General features: G+C 39.5%; 1 pseudogene; it reads left to right on the top strand.

Moving 5' to 3' along the window:
• Window positions 1-4807: 4807 nt before the first annotated feature.
• On the top strand, window positions 4808-13315 carry LOC137834482 (shikimate O-hydroxycinnamoyltransferase-like; annotated as a pseudogene).
• The last annotated feature ends 1496 nt before the right edge of the window (window positions 13316-14811 follow it).

Genomic DNA, 14811 nt, shown 5'->3' with positions numbered 1-14811 from the left:
GTGAAGATAGTTCCAGAGTTTGAAGAGTTAAATAAAGCGGTTAGAGCGCCAAACGACGCGAACGGATGCACCGTGCGATGGATACATGTGGCAGAAGATGAAAGGATGACGCTGGCACCGCTGGTTTAAATCAGAAAACGTCGTATCAGAAGAATATCCAGTGGTACGATGCGCCGTCGAAAGTGAGCCAGGGGTACAGCAGGAGTCAGAAAATGGAATGACTAGATACCACATCAACCATGCAAGCAGCGCCACGTGGATCAAGTCGAATGACAGAAGGTCCCATCAGCTATACAAGGAGCGCCACGTGGATGGCACAGGCAAAGCCTTAGGCTCTTCGCTGTTATCAGGCGTTGACCAAGGCAAGAATTAAGGTCAATGTCGAAGTAAAGGTAACGCCCGAGGCGTTGCCAGGAAGGACGTAAAGGGTGACGACAGCGCGAGATGTCGCGGGCGTCGCCAACCCAAATACCGACTGGCGTTACCTCCCCGATACCCACAGGTAGGAAAGACTGAGGAGGGAGAAGAAATCAGAGAAAGGCAAAGTTAGTCGCAGGCGTCGCCTCCCCGATACCCACAGGTAGGAAAGACTGTGGAGGGAGACGAGACCGTCAAACGCCAGCGAGTCACTGGCAGGGTGTTCCCCGATACCTATGGGCAGGAAAGAACATGGAGGGAACAAAACCCCACAGCACTCAGCGTTTTAGACACCTGGGGACGATACGGTGCTGCTTTAGCAGGCCTCTCCTTAGGCGTGGGCGCCGAGCGTGAAAAGATCAAAGAAAGGACCTTTCGGTATCAGAGACGTCCCGTGGACGATACGGCGCCACTTAGTGAGCCTCTCCATGGGCGTGAGGGTTGGCGGGCGACCTTACCCGATCATACCAAACCGCCCAACGAAGTGTATGAAATGGGCAGAACACAGATAAAATAATTGACGCGTGTGAAGGGAAAAGATGAGAATGAGATCGCATAGGCAGAATCGTATGTGACAAAGAAATAAAGACAACCATGCGAACGTCCCAAATCAGTAATAAGAGTGCGGATAGTTCAAAGAATTACAAGTTTTGACAGATAAAATCAAAAAACGAAGGTAAAGAATGAAGAGTTAAGCTTGAAGAGGAAGGTGGCAGATGAGGGGCAGTAGTTCAGTCGTTCAAGTCCATGGGCACGACCTTCCCGTCGACTACGTGGTGTGTGGGGTCGCAGTTCGAAAGGTTGACGCCAGGATTCTCGCAGGACGCCTGGGTCAGGGCCTCTTGGAACCCCTCCTCGAAGGTACCCGCCATCTCCTGGATAAGGGACTTTTTCTCCTTCTCCAGTTCCTCAATGGCGGCGTCTCCAAAGGCCACCTGCTTCTCCAGAGCCTCCTTCTCCACGCGAAGCCGGCTAACCTCGACCTGCAGTTTGTCGTAGTCAACTCGGAGAAGGTCCATAGCTTTGGCCTGGGTGGCCATTTCCTCCTCCATCCGCTCCACCTTGGCAGCCTGTTCACAGCAACGGTCCTTCAGGTCCTTGTGAGTTTCTGCATCCGCTTTGACCACATCCTGAAGACCTGCTACCTGCACTTGAAGAGCAACTTCCCGAGTGTAGAAGCCTGCCTGGAGCTCCAATGCCTCCGCCAGTCGCCTCTCTGTTTCCGCTTTGGACTCTTGTATTTGTCTCAGGGAAGTTTGATAGGCCTCGTTCTGGCGTCCTAGGACCCTCATTTCCTCTTCCAGAGTAGATGCTTTTGTTTCCAAGGCTTGGAGGGTATGAGCTTGCAGGACCGCGTTTCTGGCCTGGGAGCGCCATTCAAGAGCTACCGCCAAGAAGGCCCCCAAGTAGAAAGGCATGCCTTCCCTCCTGTCGGTACCTTCTGGCATAGTCCCGCCACTGAAACCCCTCATCAGATGCATGATTGGAGGAGGGATGGCGATGAAGTCGGAGGCGGCGCAGATTCGGCGCCTTCGCCCCTTTCCTCTTGGAGTATCCTAGGAGGGAGTGAGGTTGCGCTTGGAGGGTTGTCCATAAAGGGGTTCCCTCCCTACGGCGACGTCTCTACCAGAAGAGGAACCCGCGCGGATTTTCTCCTTCTGAAGGGTGCCACCCCTTCCGAATCCTCGTCATCTGACAGAATCTCCAAAACCCTTTTCCCTTTGTCAAGGGGGGGTGGAGCCGGTGACGAGGCCGTAGCTAGGGGGACAGCGGCGATAGGCGAAGGAGAGTTGGGAGTTGGAAGCAAGTCGGAGCCAGGTGGAGACGTCGGAGATGGGCTAGAAGCAGCTTCAGCAGTGACTGGAGGCGGCGGTGACGGAGCCGGTGGGAGAACCGGATTGGCAACAAGGCTGGAGGAGACGCCTGCCTTAGCGGCACGAGCCTCCTTCAGTGCTTTCGCCAACATTATTCTTTTGGAAACGCCCATCACTGATCCTATATCAAGACAGGCCAAACAACAAGGATTAGCACTAGAACAGTTATGCGAATTCACAACACATGAAGAGGCGTGAAAATGCAAGTAACATTGTACAGCGAAAAATGGTAGCATAAGTTTAATTCAGATGAATCAGAAGGAAGATTATGTGGCCAAATACATGCAGATAACCACAACAACTAATGCATCATAAATCGCCAAGAGCAGATACCGAAGTATGTAGAAAGCCCATGGGCATTGAATTCATTCGCGATGAGTTTGGCGGTATCGAAGACTATTCCCAGTCCCGCCAAGGCTTTGTATACATCCCGGTCAGGCGGGGCGAGCTCGTCCAGAGCCAAGGGCTTCATGGTTATAGGTTTGTCTGTCCAGTACAGGGGAAAGCCCTCTAGGATGGAAGGATCGTGCTTGGTCGCGCGTACCTTGAAGAATTTCCCCTTCCATCCTTTGAACGAATTCTGGAAGAGCGTAAGGATGATGCGCCCTGCGATGCCAGAAAAGCTCATCCAGAGATTCTTCCCTTGCTTCTTAACCTCGAAGAAGTGAAGAAAAACGTCCACGGAGGAAGGAACGCCTAGATAGCCGCAGAGAATTTGGAACCCCCTCACGAAAGCCCTACTGTTGGGATGGAGTTGGGCGGGAGCAGTGTTTATCTCTGTCAGTAGCTCTTTTTCGAAGGGAGTGAGGGGTAGACGCAGGCCTACCCTCTTGAGCACCATCTGATAGAGGAAGAAGAAAGGGCATCCCCCAGTATCCCGTGAGTCTGCACAAACGGGCATCCCAGGTCGCACCCGGCTTACCAGGACTTGGGGTCCCCCCTATGAGCCTCCACGTCCTCAACAGAGTTCAGGAGGGAACATTCGTCCAGAAGTTCGTCGGGGGCCCAGTCATATTCGCCCTTATAATGAGACTTGGGGAGCGGGGGAGGCGCGGTGGTCTTGGTTTCACCATCAACGCCAATGCTGAAGATCAAAAGAGAAAGAAAGGGTTCAGAGAAAAGGGGTTTGGGGAGAAGAAAAGGGGAAAATGGAAGAACCCTAGGAGCGCCCTACCCACAAGAGAACGAAGGGAAGCGAGAGGAACAACGAAGCATACAAACAATATCCAGAGAAATACGAGAGTAACAACAGTCCCAGGCAGTTTCCTATAATGCGACGGAAGTAAAGAGTTGTGAGTGCTCGAAACCATACCTTTGCTGTTGAAATGGAGGCAGTAGGAGAGCGCAGGAAGGGGAGAATCGCAGTTGCAGAGAAAAAAGGTTTTGGAGGCGATGAACAGTGCGAAGTAGCAGAGTGAATGAATGTAACAGTAGGGTGAGCGCGGGGTTTGGAGTAACTTAAACGTTACATTTCGCAACTTAAGAGGCGCAAACTAAGGGCCGCAGGATCGGGCCACGCGTCAGAGGGTCGATTGCCCAGGGGAAACGCAAAGGTCCCTAAAGGAGGACCACGCGATGGGCCACGTGGCGCGCGATCAAGGGTAGCCCAAAAGGCGTTATCATCCCCGTTTCAGGGAATGTCCAATCGGCCATTAAGAATACCCTGTGGTTCAGAAAGTGTCGCGTCAGTAATTCGAAAAATTGCTGAGTCAGCAGAGAATGACACGTCATCAGGAAGGCATGCGGATGGTGGGGGCAAGGCTTTAGTCTTTGCGCTGAAGACAAGTCTTCGGCTTAAGACTGGGGGGCTTGTGTACCGTCCCGTATCAGGGCGTTGACTAAGTCAAAGTCAACGACTGGAAAGTCAAAGTCAACTCAAGGTGTCGCCCAGGTGTAGAGACGCCAAGAGGAAGCGTCGCCAAGATAGGACAAGGCGTCGCCAAGGCCAGGCGTCACCTGGGTGGAGGCGTCGCCCAACCAGGGCGTAGCCAGATCAAACAGTGTAAAAGTAAGGCAATCACAGTATGGTTCCCCGATACCCATGGGTAGGAAAGACCATGGAGGGAGCGACGCCGTGGGAAAGCCTCAGGACCCGATATCTCGGGAAAGTGATAAAGAGAAGGAAAAGGTGGCTTCAAGGCCATAGTTGATAGTACCAGTGAAGGGCAGCCTGACTCGTGAAGTACCCCTGCCGCCCCAGAGACGCCTTCGGGACAGATACGACCCAAGAGGAAGGTCACGCCCAGGATAACCGGGTGCAGGGTGCGAGAGGAAGGCAGATACGCTCTCAGAGTAAGTGGCTAGATACTTGGGGGCATGAGTTGGCACCCAAAAAGCCACCCCTAGCGCAGTAGCACTCCCAAGCAGGAGGGCTCACACGTAGAGACGTCCCCGGGTGGGCAGAAACGCCCCCAGATGGGGTCATGGCGTCGTGAGGCCCTCCACGTGTACGACAGCCATGCCAGAATAGAAACGCCCTCTAGTCAGGTGCCAGGTAATTAAAGATATTCAATACAGTTTCCCTTTCGAGCATTCAGGTACTATTAGGGCTCCCGAGCGTTTCAACGTCTTAAATGCGCTACGTTTCGTAATTAAGCGCTTTAATGAGTGCGTTACGTTTGAGATTAAAAGCGCTTTAAGGCGCTTTAAATGCTGGGGCAGTTTAAATAGCGCTGGGAATGTCGGAAAAAGGGTTGGAACCTTTGGCAAATTTACGAGAAACTCTCTGGTTGCTTGCCCGTGCTTTAGGATTACGTACAAGTGACTGGAGAATATTTTTGCCTGAAGGAGACAACACACACACATATACACAGTTCTTTTACCACCTTCAGAGTGCCAAACGCGGTGCTCAGATACGTGGGTGGACAGTTTTTGGGTGTTTCTTGCTGGCTGACTTGAGCGTCGGAGTGCACACGGCTGCTAGGGCGCCTCTTTGTCCCCTTTTTTGCAGGAATCCGCGGGCAACCAGCGGGAAGGAGACCCCGGCTGACGGTTGAGGTCGTGCACGAAGACGTCCCGGTCAACCGGACGGAACATCTACTTTTTGTAGGGCTTTAAAGGCTCATTCGAGATTGCAAGGCCTTCCACATGTAGATAGGAAGAAGATACAATTAATTGCATCTAATGTAACTTATTTTTCTGACCACTATTTAATTATGATATAAAATATATCTTATATTTATATTTTAATTTGCAGTGTTCACATCAATCAGGAAGCTATGAATGTGGATATTATGTGATGAAGCACATGCACACAATCATATATACAAACATTACCGACTCATGAAGAGAGGTAATAAAAAATATACTCAAATATCTTAATTATTTAATTATGAATTTCACTTTTTATTAATTAAGTCAATTTATATATAGTTATTCAACGATCCATCGCCATTCAAGGATAAAAATATAGAAGACATTAGAATGCATTGGTCTTTCTTTTTAAGTGTTTATGATAAGATTTAAAATTCGATAGTTTATTTAAATATACAATGAATGCTATATTATCGTTTTTGTACAATGTTTATTAGATATAATTGAATTATCGATGAATGAGTTTGTCTGGAAATTGTATACAATTGTATGGATAACATTGATATGCAAGTGATTACTATTAATGAATAGGGGGGAAATTGATCAATGAATGGATTTGTTTGAACATTGTATGTAGTTGTCTGAATAACATTGATATGTAGGTGATTGTTATTAATGAATGGAGAAAAATTGATCAATGATTGAGTTTTTTGGAAATTGTATGCAATTGTTTGGATAACATTGATATGCAAGTGATTGTTATTAATAAATGAAGGAAAATTGATAAAGCAAACACATTTAAAAAAAAAAAAACTTACTATGACGATTATTGTAATATGACATAAAAAACTTGATTTGACAAGTGGTAGAAATATTTGTCATAGACAATCACTTATTATGATGATTTTGATGAGAACCATCATGGTAAGTCATTTTTTATAATTGTTCTTGAAATATAGAGAGTTTCGTTTGAACATACTATGACAGATATTTTGCACATTTTATGACAGTTTATATACAACAATCATAGTAAGTCAACCTAATATGACAGTTTTTCAACTAACATAGAAAGTGCAGAGTTCTTTTATCACCATCAGAACCGTCACAAAAATCTTGTGTAACTATCATAAAAAAGTCTTGTTTGCACTAGTGGGTTGATTAATTGTTCTTATAATTAATAGATATGACTATTGATAGTGAGTATGTGTTAGTAGCTTTAGCTTTATTTATACATCCAAAAATAATAAGTATATTTAATTAATGCATATTTCTTATCAAATAAGGTTATTACTAACATTATTATGTTTTTGTGTATTAATATATCACCCAAATGAGAACATTAGTATTTATAGAATGGTTTTTTTTTGTTTGAGTTTGCATTGAATGTTTAATTTATGACTCAAAAGTATTAATGTTAAGCATGTGTCAATTGCAGGTATTTGTTCATGTCTTTATATCTGCATGATATGTTTGTTTCAATCTTTAATGAGTTGAATTTCTTATTGGAGTAAACAAGTTCAATTTCACTTATATGTGTTGGATCTTGATTTGGCTTTCCAAGTTGAAAAACCTGTTGCTATTACTAATGTTAGTAACAATGAAGAGAAATTCCATTATAAGACTTAGAAAAAGTCAAACAAACTTAGCCTAATGCTTATGTGAATGAACATAAGTAACATTAGGTTTGCTCTTCCAAAAACACTAAATTATGGGGCTCTTAACTTTGTTGATTATATTAGTCTTTTCCTTTTGAGACATTGACACTGACATGTTTGCATTATCCTTCTGAGCATCAACACATTTTTATTGTATCAACATGGTCTTCATCTTAATTCTTCAGAATCTAAAGTCGTTCTCCCAAAAATGTTCTCGATGCCAAATTTGTTGGTCATATTTTCAACTTCTTTGACTTTCTTTTTCTTTTTCCCACAGACGATGTAAATTATTGAGTTCTTAACAATGATATATAAGACAATACAAGAATAAGATTGAAAGAAATGACTCTTATTAACATTGAAAAAATTTATGTATAGAGTCTACCATATTCAATGTATTAAATAATGGTCTCTATAATGAAGGATATATCCTTTAATATCCCCCCACAAGTTGGGGAGCAAATATTGATGAGACCCAGCTTGGAACAAATACTCTTGAAAGATTGAGGACTTAAAACTTTGGTATAAATGTCAGTCAGTTGCTCTGTGGTGGAAATGGGAAGCAAATGGATGAGACCCTTCTTTAATTTTCCCATAACAACGTGACAATCTATTTCTATATGTTTCGTACGCTCGTGAAACACTAGAGTTGTTGCAATGTATCTTGCTGAGTCATTGTTACAATATAAAAGAGATGGTTGCTCAAAAGGAAATTTGAAATCTTGAAGAAGATAAGTTAGTCATTGAACTTCACATGTAATAGTGGCCATTACCCTGTATTCAACTTCACAAGAACTTTTTGATATTGTTCCTTTCTTCTTTGATTTTCAGGATATGAGAGAATTCCCAAGATACACACTAAAACTAGTCACTGGCTATCTTGAATCACTGCAGGTGCCCCAATCACTATGACAAAAGGCTTTGAGATGAGCACATGCGTTGGAAGAGAATAATAAACCAAGATTTGGAGCTCCTTTAATATATCTGAGAATTCTAATCGCTGCAGTACAGTGAGCAATTGTAGGTTTAACAAGAAACTGAGAAATTTATTGCACAAAAAATGTTATGTCAAGTCAGGTATTAGTGATATACATAAACCTTCCAATCAATCTTCTATAGGCTTGAATATCCGTGAAAGGAACACTTTCAGTATAAGTGAATTTTTTATGATTATCAATAGGAGTGAGTGTAGGTTTGCAGGCTAAAAGACCTGTATCTGTTAACAATTCCAATGCATATTTCCTTTGATTCACCATTATTCTTTTCTTACTTTTTGCTACTTCTATACCAAGAAAATATCTTAAATCCACAAGATCCTTAATCATGAATGTATGATTCAAGTCTTGCTTAATTCAAGCAATCCTTCTTTATCATTTTCTGTTAATATTATATCATCCACATAGACCAATAATGTTGTAAAAGACCCTTCAGAAGAATTAATGAACAAGGAATGTTCATTTATAGTTTGAGTATATCCCATAGAAAGAAAAAAGGATGACAGTGTGGCAAACCACTCTCTGTTGGCTTGTTTAAGGCCATATAAAGCCTTTTTTAGTTTACAAACTTTTCCTGGTGGAATAGAAGTCAATACGGGAGAAGCAACCATGTATACATCTTCTTTCAAATCTCCATGTAAAAAGGAATTTTTTTTATGTCGAATTCTTTCAATTCCCAATTATAGATAGAAGCTAGAGAAAGAAACAACCTTATGGTGGTCATCTTTGCTATTGGAGAGAAAGTATCAAGGTAGTCAATGCCTTGCGTTTGTGTGTATCCCTTTGCCACTAACCTTGCTTTATAACTTTCAATTGTCCCATCAACCTTATATTTTATTTTGAATACCCATTTGCAACCTATGACAACTTTGTCCTTAGGCAAAAAAGAAGTCTCCCAATTTTGATTTGACTCTAAAGCATATATCTCACATTGCATAACCTTTCTCCAACAGTCATGTTTCACAGCTTCAAAATAAGTGTTTGGCTCAACATGTGAAGAAAGAGACATAACAAAAGATTTGTAAGAAGATGATAAATTGTTATAAGACAAAACATAATTCAAAGGATATTTAACTCTTGAAGATATATTGGAAACATTAAGATTACAATGATAATCCTTTAAATACTCGAGTGGTCTTTTTATTCTTGTACTCATTCAGACATATTGATATGATTCAGAATTTTGTTCTATTTCATGATCTTCATTGCAGTTTTGGTTTATATGGGAACAAACTTCTTATGGAACCTTAATGTGTGACTCACTGTTATTATCACTGTTATTTTCAGCATTATCACAAGGTGCGAGAATGGTTTGTGATGGCTGACTCAAGATAGGTTGATCTTGAAATTTGATTATAAATGTTAGAACTGTGAGTTTCATTGCAAGTATCTTGAACCCTTTGATATTGAAAAAACATGTTCATAAAAGACGACATCCCTAGATACAAAAATTTCTCTTGATTGAATATTCAACAAAATATATCTTTTTGTCCCCCTTTTAAAACCAATAAAACACATTTTGGTGCCCTTAGATCAAATTTTCTTCTATTTGTTGACAAAGTGCTAGCATAACATAAAGAACCAAACACCTTTAAATCATTAAAATCCGCTTCAGTTTTGTAAAGCATTTCAAGAGGAGAAGAATAGTTTAAAATAGGTGTGAGAAGCATGTTTATAATATGCGCAACGTGTATCACAGAATATGACCAATAAATTTTGGGTAAAAGAGATTGTATCATGAGAGCTCTTGCTACATTTAATAAATGACCATGTTTCCTTTCAACTATACTATTTTGTTGTGGAGTATTGACATATGAGGTTTGATGTACCATTCCTTTATTGACAAAGAAATTAATCATGACAAATTCAGTCTCATTATGACTTCTAATTATTTTTATTGCTGTCACAAATTATGTTTGAATAAAAACAGCAAAATTTTCCAAAACCTTGACAACTTTATTTTTTATTTTAAAGGAAAAATCCATGTGTACCTTGAATAGTAACTATGGTTAAGAAATATTTATGACCATGAATTGATGGTATTGAGTATGGTTCCCAAATATCTACATGAATCAAATCAAAACATATTTTTGATTTAGATGTACTAATAGGAAATTAAAGTATTTTTTGCTTTGCAAAATGACAAACATCACAAACAAAACATTTGTTATATTTAACAAAAGGAAAATTATTCTTGATAACATCAATGCATTTATTTGAAATATTACCTAATCGAAAATTCCAAAGGGTTTCTAGATCACTAGCACTGACATTAACAGTATTGATGGTCTGTATATTTGATGGGTTTGATTTGAAGTGTTTGGTAAGATGGGATCCTGAGTATATAAAGTTTATCTTGCATCTTAGCAGAGCCAATAATTTTCAAGGGGTTTTTGTTCTGAATGTGACAACCATTAGAGTCAAAGGTAAGAATACAAGATATTTTATGAATCAATTTTTCTATTGAAAGAAGATTAAAAGTGAAACAAGGAATATACAAAATATTTTCTATTACATGATTTTGATTGAGAAAAAAACATCCAAAATAATTGGCAATGACTTGATTTCCATTTGGTAATTTGACATAAATATGATTAATTTGATGATATGAAGTGAAATAAGTTAAGGATAAACCAATGTGATAAGTAACACCACTATCAAGAATCTAAGAACTGAAGGAAGAAATAAAGTTATTACCAGTTTGTGTTGTCATGTTGGAAGGAATAACAGAGACTTGACTAGAAACATTGTCACTGGATTTGACGTGTTGTAAAAGAGCTAACAATGTTTGATACTGCTTAGGAGTAAAACCAAATTTGTTGAGACTCCACTTCTGACTTTGAACTTCCATGATTCTGCTCATTATTATTAAAATTATGAAAAACTGCATTAGTATGACCTTGATCATGGTTCTGATTTTTAAACTTGAAATGAGGTGGAAAGTCATGACTTTTATAGTATGTATTAATGGTATGCCCTGTCTTTCCACAATGACTGCAAATTTTGGAAGTATATCCTCTTCCATAGCTTCTTATTTCGTATCCACCACCTTTGCCATAGGTCGTAGCATTGTTTTTATAACCTCCTTTGCTAGTAATAATCATTCATCAAAAAATTTCCTCTCTTGTTGTGTAACTAGAGCAATTCAATGATGGATTATTGATAGCTGTCGTTTTGCTGTCAAATTAATATGATTCTAGCGTAGACTTGTCTAACACTAGAGAGATGATAGTATAATTGTGGACAAATGTCCCCAAGTCGTCTCCCAACAAATCCAATAGTAAAATCAGTTGATCAGGGTTTAAAATCTATCTGCAAGCAATAAAAGTTAGCAATAACAATAAAGATAAAAAGGGGGTTTGAGATAATTGTGCAAAAAATATATAAAAAAAGAAGATTAAAATAGCAAATAAAAAGCGGTTGATCCTAAGTTCTTCCACCATTGAATTCTTCATAGGTTCTCTAAAGATTAATCTTTTTTCAATCCTCCAACAGAGCTAAACCAGATTGAACATGTGCCGATCTGATTCAACTGAAACTCACCAGTAAAGCATGCGTCTACTAGTTTAATCAATACCCATTTTGTTCCATGCGTATACTCCATGGGAATGCTTACCTCCTCTCCCTTGAATCATGCGCCCAAGAAATTAATTAGAACAATGCGAACTAACTAAGAAACCAAAGTTTAAGATAAGGAAGACTCTCAATCATGCGTTCAAGTACAACCTCTCACAAAAACCAGTTTTCCAGAAGATTAGACAATAAAAACAACTGCTATAGAGAATTAAAAATCGAAACTTTTATTGAACAAAACCTCAGAACTCAATGGGGAATTACAAAAGAACCAACCAAAAAGGTTTAGCCTTCCATGCAGAGGAAAAACAAAAGAATTACTAAGAAGAAAATAAACTAAGAAAACCCTATGAAGCTCTCCCTTTTCTCCTTGATGCTTGTGTCCTTTTATAGGCTTTTCTGCTCCAAGGATCTTGAGAGAATATTGTAGTGTATATTTTGTTAACCATTTCCAAGTTTCTATCTTTCCATAATTCTTGTATTTTGCAGAAGATTTGCTTCCAATTCTGTTTCTGAGATATTGTAGATTTTATTTTCTCTTTCTTCTCCTCAGAATTTGTTTCCTGTTTTGGTTCAAGAAGCAACTTGGACTTTTGCATATTTGGCCCATTCACAACGGTAGATGCTTCCTCCCGATAATTTACTCTAAAAACACAAAATTAACAATAATAATAGTTAAGGCCCAAATAAACCCAATTATAAGAATATTAATTAAAACAATGGATTTATTCATTATTATAGTCCAATAATCTATGAATAAGGCTAGTGAGTGTGAATAAATATATGCTCATCAATTATCTGATTAACTAACATGGTAAGGTGAACAAAGATCTTGTGAGAGATCAACAACTTTACCCATGGATAAATGTAGCAACCAGAGCTTTGATTAGAGCTCTGATACCATTATGAAATAAAACATAGATGGACAAAAGAGAACAGAGATGAACAAAAGAATAAAAGGAAGGCAAAATATATGAGAATGAATATCTCTTCTATTATTCCATTGAAATCAAAACAAATAGTCTTAATATATACAAGAATCAATCAATAAATACTAGAATCATAGTAGACAAAGACAAAATAAAGGTCATCACCTCTATAAAGAGAAACAGCTAAGAATTAGAAAAGACACAATTAATATTAACATTCTTCTATAACTCTCGTATCCATATCCTTTAATATGGAGAAGTGCGTACAAAGCAAGAGGCCTTCCTGGAAGACCAAGAAACCAGACTACATATTCCAATTGATGGAAGGTCAAGGCTGCAACCTCCCCTCCCTCCTGGTTACCTTGGAAATATTATATTCTCCACCATTCCCATAGGATTCGCAGGAGATCTCGTGTCAAAACCTACATGGTATGCTGCAAATCAAATCCACAACACAATAATGATAATGGACAAAAAAATATTTGAGATCAGCTCTTGACTATCTACAGCGACAGCCTGATCTAAATGCTCTTGTTCATGGAGCACATACTTTTGGGTGTCCAAATGTGAGTATCAATAGCTGGACTAAGTTTCCAATCTATGATGCAGACTTTGGTTGGGGAAGACCGATCTTCATGAGACCTGGCTGGATTATACACGAGGGGCTAACAATCATAATTCCAAGATCAACAAATGATGGCAGCTTGTATTTGGCAATGGCTCTACCACCTCACCATATGAAGCTGTTTCAAGAATTCCTTTATGACATTTGAGGGGTTGGATATTAACTTCACACCCTTTTCCCACCATCATCGCTTGCCATCTTTTCCCATGCTACAAATTAGCTATGAAGCCCAGACACGAATACGGGTACGGATACGACACGGACACGGATACAGAAATACGACTAAATTGAAAATTATAGGACACGGGACACGGCTATGTATAAATTAAAATGTAGTAATATATTTTGTTATATGAAAAAAAATAAATTCAAAATTACTGTATCTTTATTCATAATTACAATGATATATTTATATAATAAATTATATTTAAATTATTTGAAAATATTAAAACTTAAATTCAAAATTACTGTATTTTTATTCAGATCTACAATGCTGATTAAAATATTGAATAAAAAATAATCCTAATAAATATAATTATATATAAATTATTTGAAAATATTAAAAGTTCAATTAAAAAAATTAAATTCAAATTAATATTGTATTGTATGTAAATTATATTACTTTTCTATGTAACAATAGTAGTAGGTATGCATTTTAATGGTAAAGAAAAAAAAATTAAGAATTTTAACATTGGAACCCTAAATGAATTTATTGAATGGAAAATTGAGCATTGAAAATAATATTATAATATTAAAATTAAGTACAGTTACTTAGCTCTCTCCACCAAGTTGCCTTTTCACTTTACGTCTTCTACTGTTTACCTCTCTCCACCAAGTTGCTTTTTTCTTTCTTTCTTCTTCTTCCTTTCTTCCTCTTCTCACCACTTTACGTTTTCTACTATTCACCAATGCTCTGTTTCTGGTTCTAATTCATATTTATAAAATTTATTTGAGATTTTAGTTAAGATTTTCTGAAATAAGGGTTTAGAGTGAACCGCGTCCCCCTCCGCCGTGTTCAAGGAGTGGACTGCGTCCCTCCGGCGTGTCCTGGAAGCAGGCCGTATCCGGCCCACAAAGCTGTGTCCGACACCGTGTCGTGCACGCCTCCGCCGTGTATCCGTGTCGGCGGCGTGTCGGAAGCGCAAACGGCCTGATTTTCGGCGTATCCGAGCTTCACAGCAAATTAGTCCTAGCACTATCATTGATCACATCACGTCTTTCTAGTTTCTCGATTCAGTAATTATGTAATGCTTAGGAGTGACCATCTCATAACATGCATGAGAAGTGTTATAGGAGATTCTCATCTTTATTTACTAAGAAAGTGACGATGATTGATTTAATATCTCATGATTAACAAACAATTTGTTCAAATCCTATTCTGTGCAGGGGAGTGCGTTTACAAAGGTTAAGGAGAAGCTGAAGTGCCTGAAAGGGGATTTGAAAATGTGGAATAAGGATGTGTTCAGCAACATTCAAACCAGCAAGAAGAGGATTTTGCAGGAGTTGGAGGATCTAGATTGCCAAGACTGTTGTGTTGACTTGGGGGATGGCGATAGATTGAAGAGGATGGAGTTGGTAGGCCGCTTGAAGGAAATGGAAAAGAAGCTAGATTCTCTAATCTGTCAGAAGGCTAGAGCAAATTGGTTTAGGAGTGGGGATTCAAGTACTAAATTCTTTCATACATCTCTAAGATGGAGAAGACTAAGGAAT

Source organism: Phaseolus vulgaris, chromosome 5 (genome assembly GCF_000499845.2).
Source record: "Phaseolus vulgaris cultivar G19833 chromosome 5, P. vulgaris v2.0, whole genome shotgun sequence".
NCBI classification, from domain to species: Eukaryota; Viridiplantae; Streptophyta; class Magnoliopsida; order Fabales; family Fabaceae; genus Phaseolus; species Phaseolus vulgaris.
This window is presented reverse-complemented; position numbering and strand designations above follow the sequence as displayed.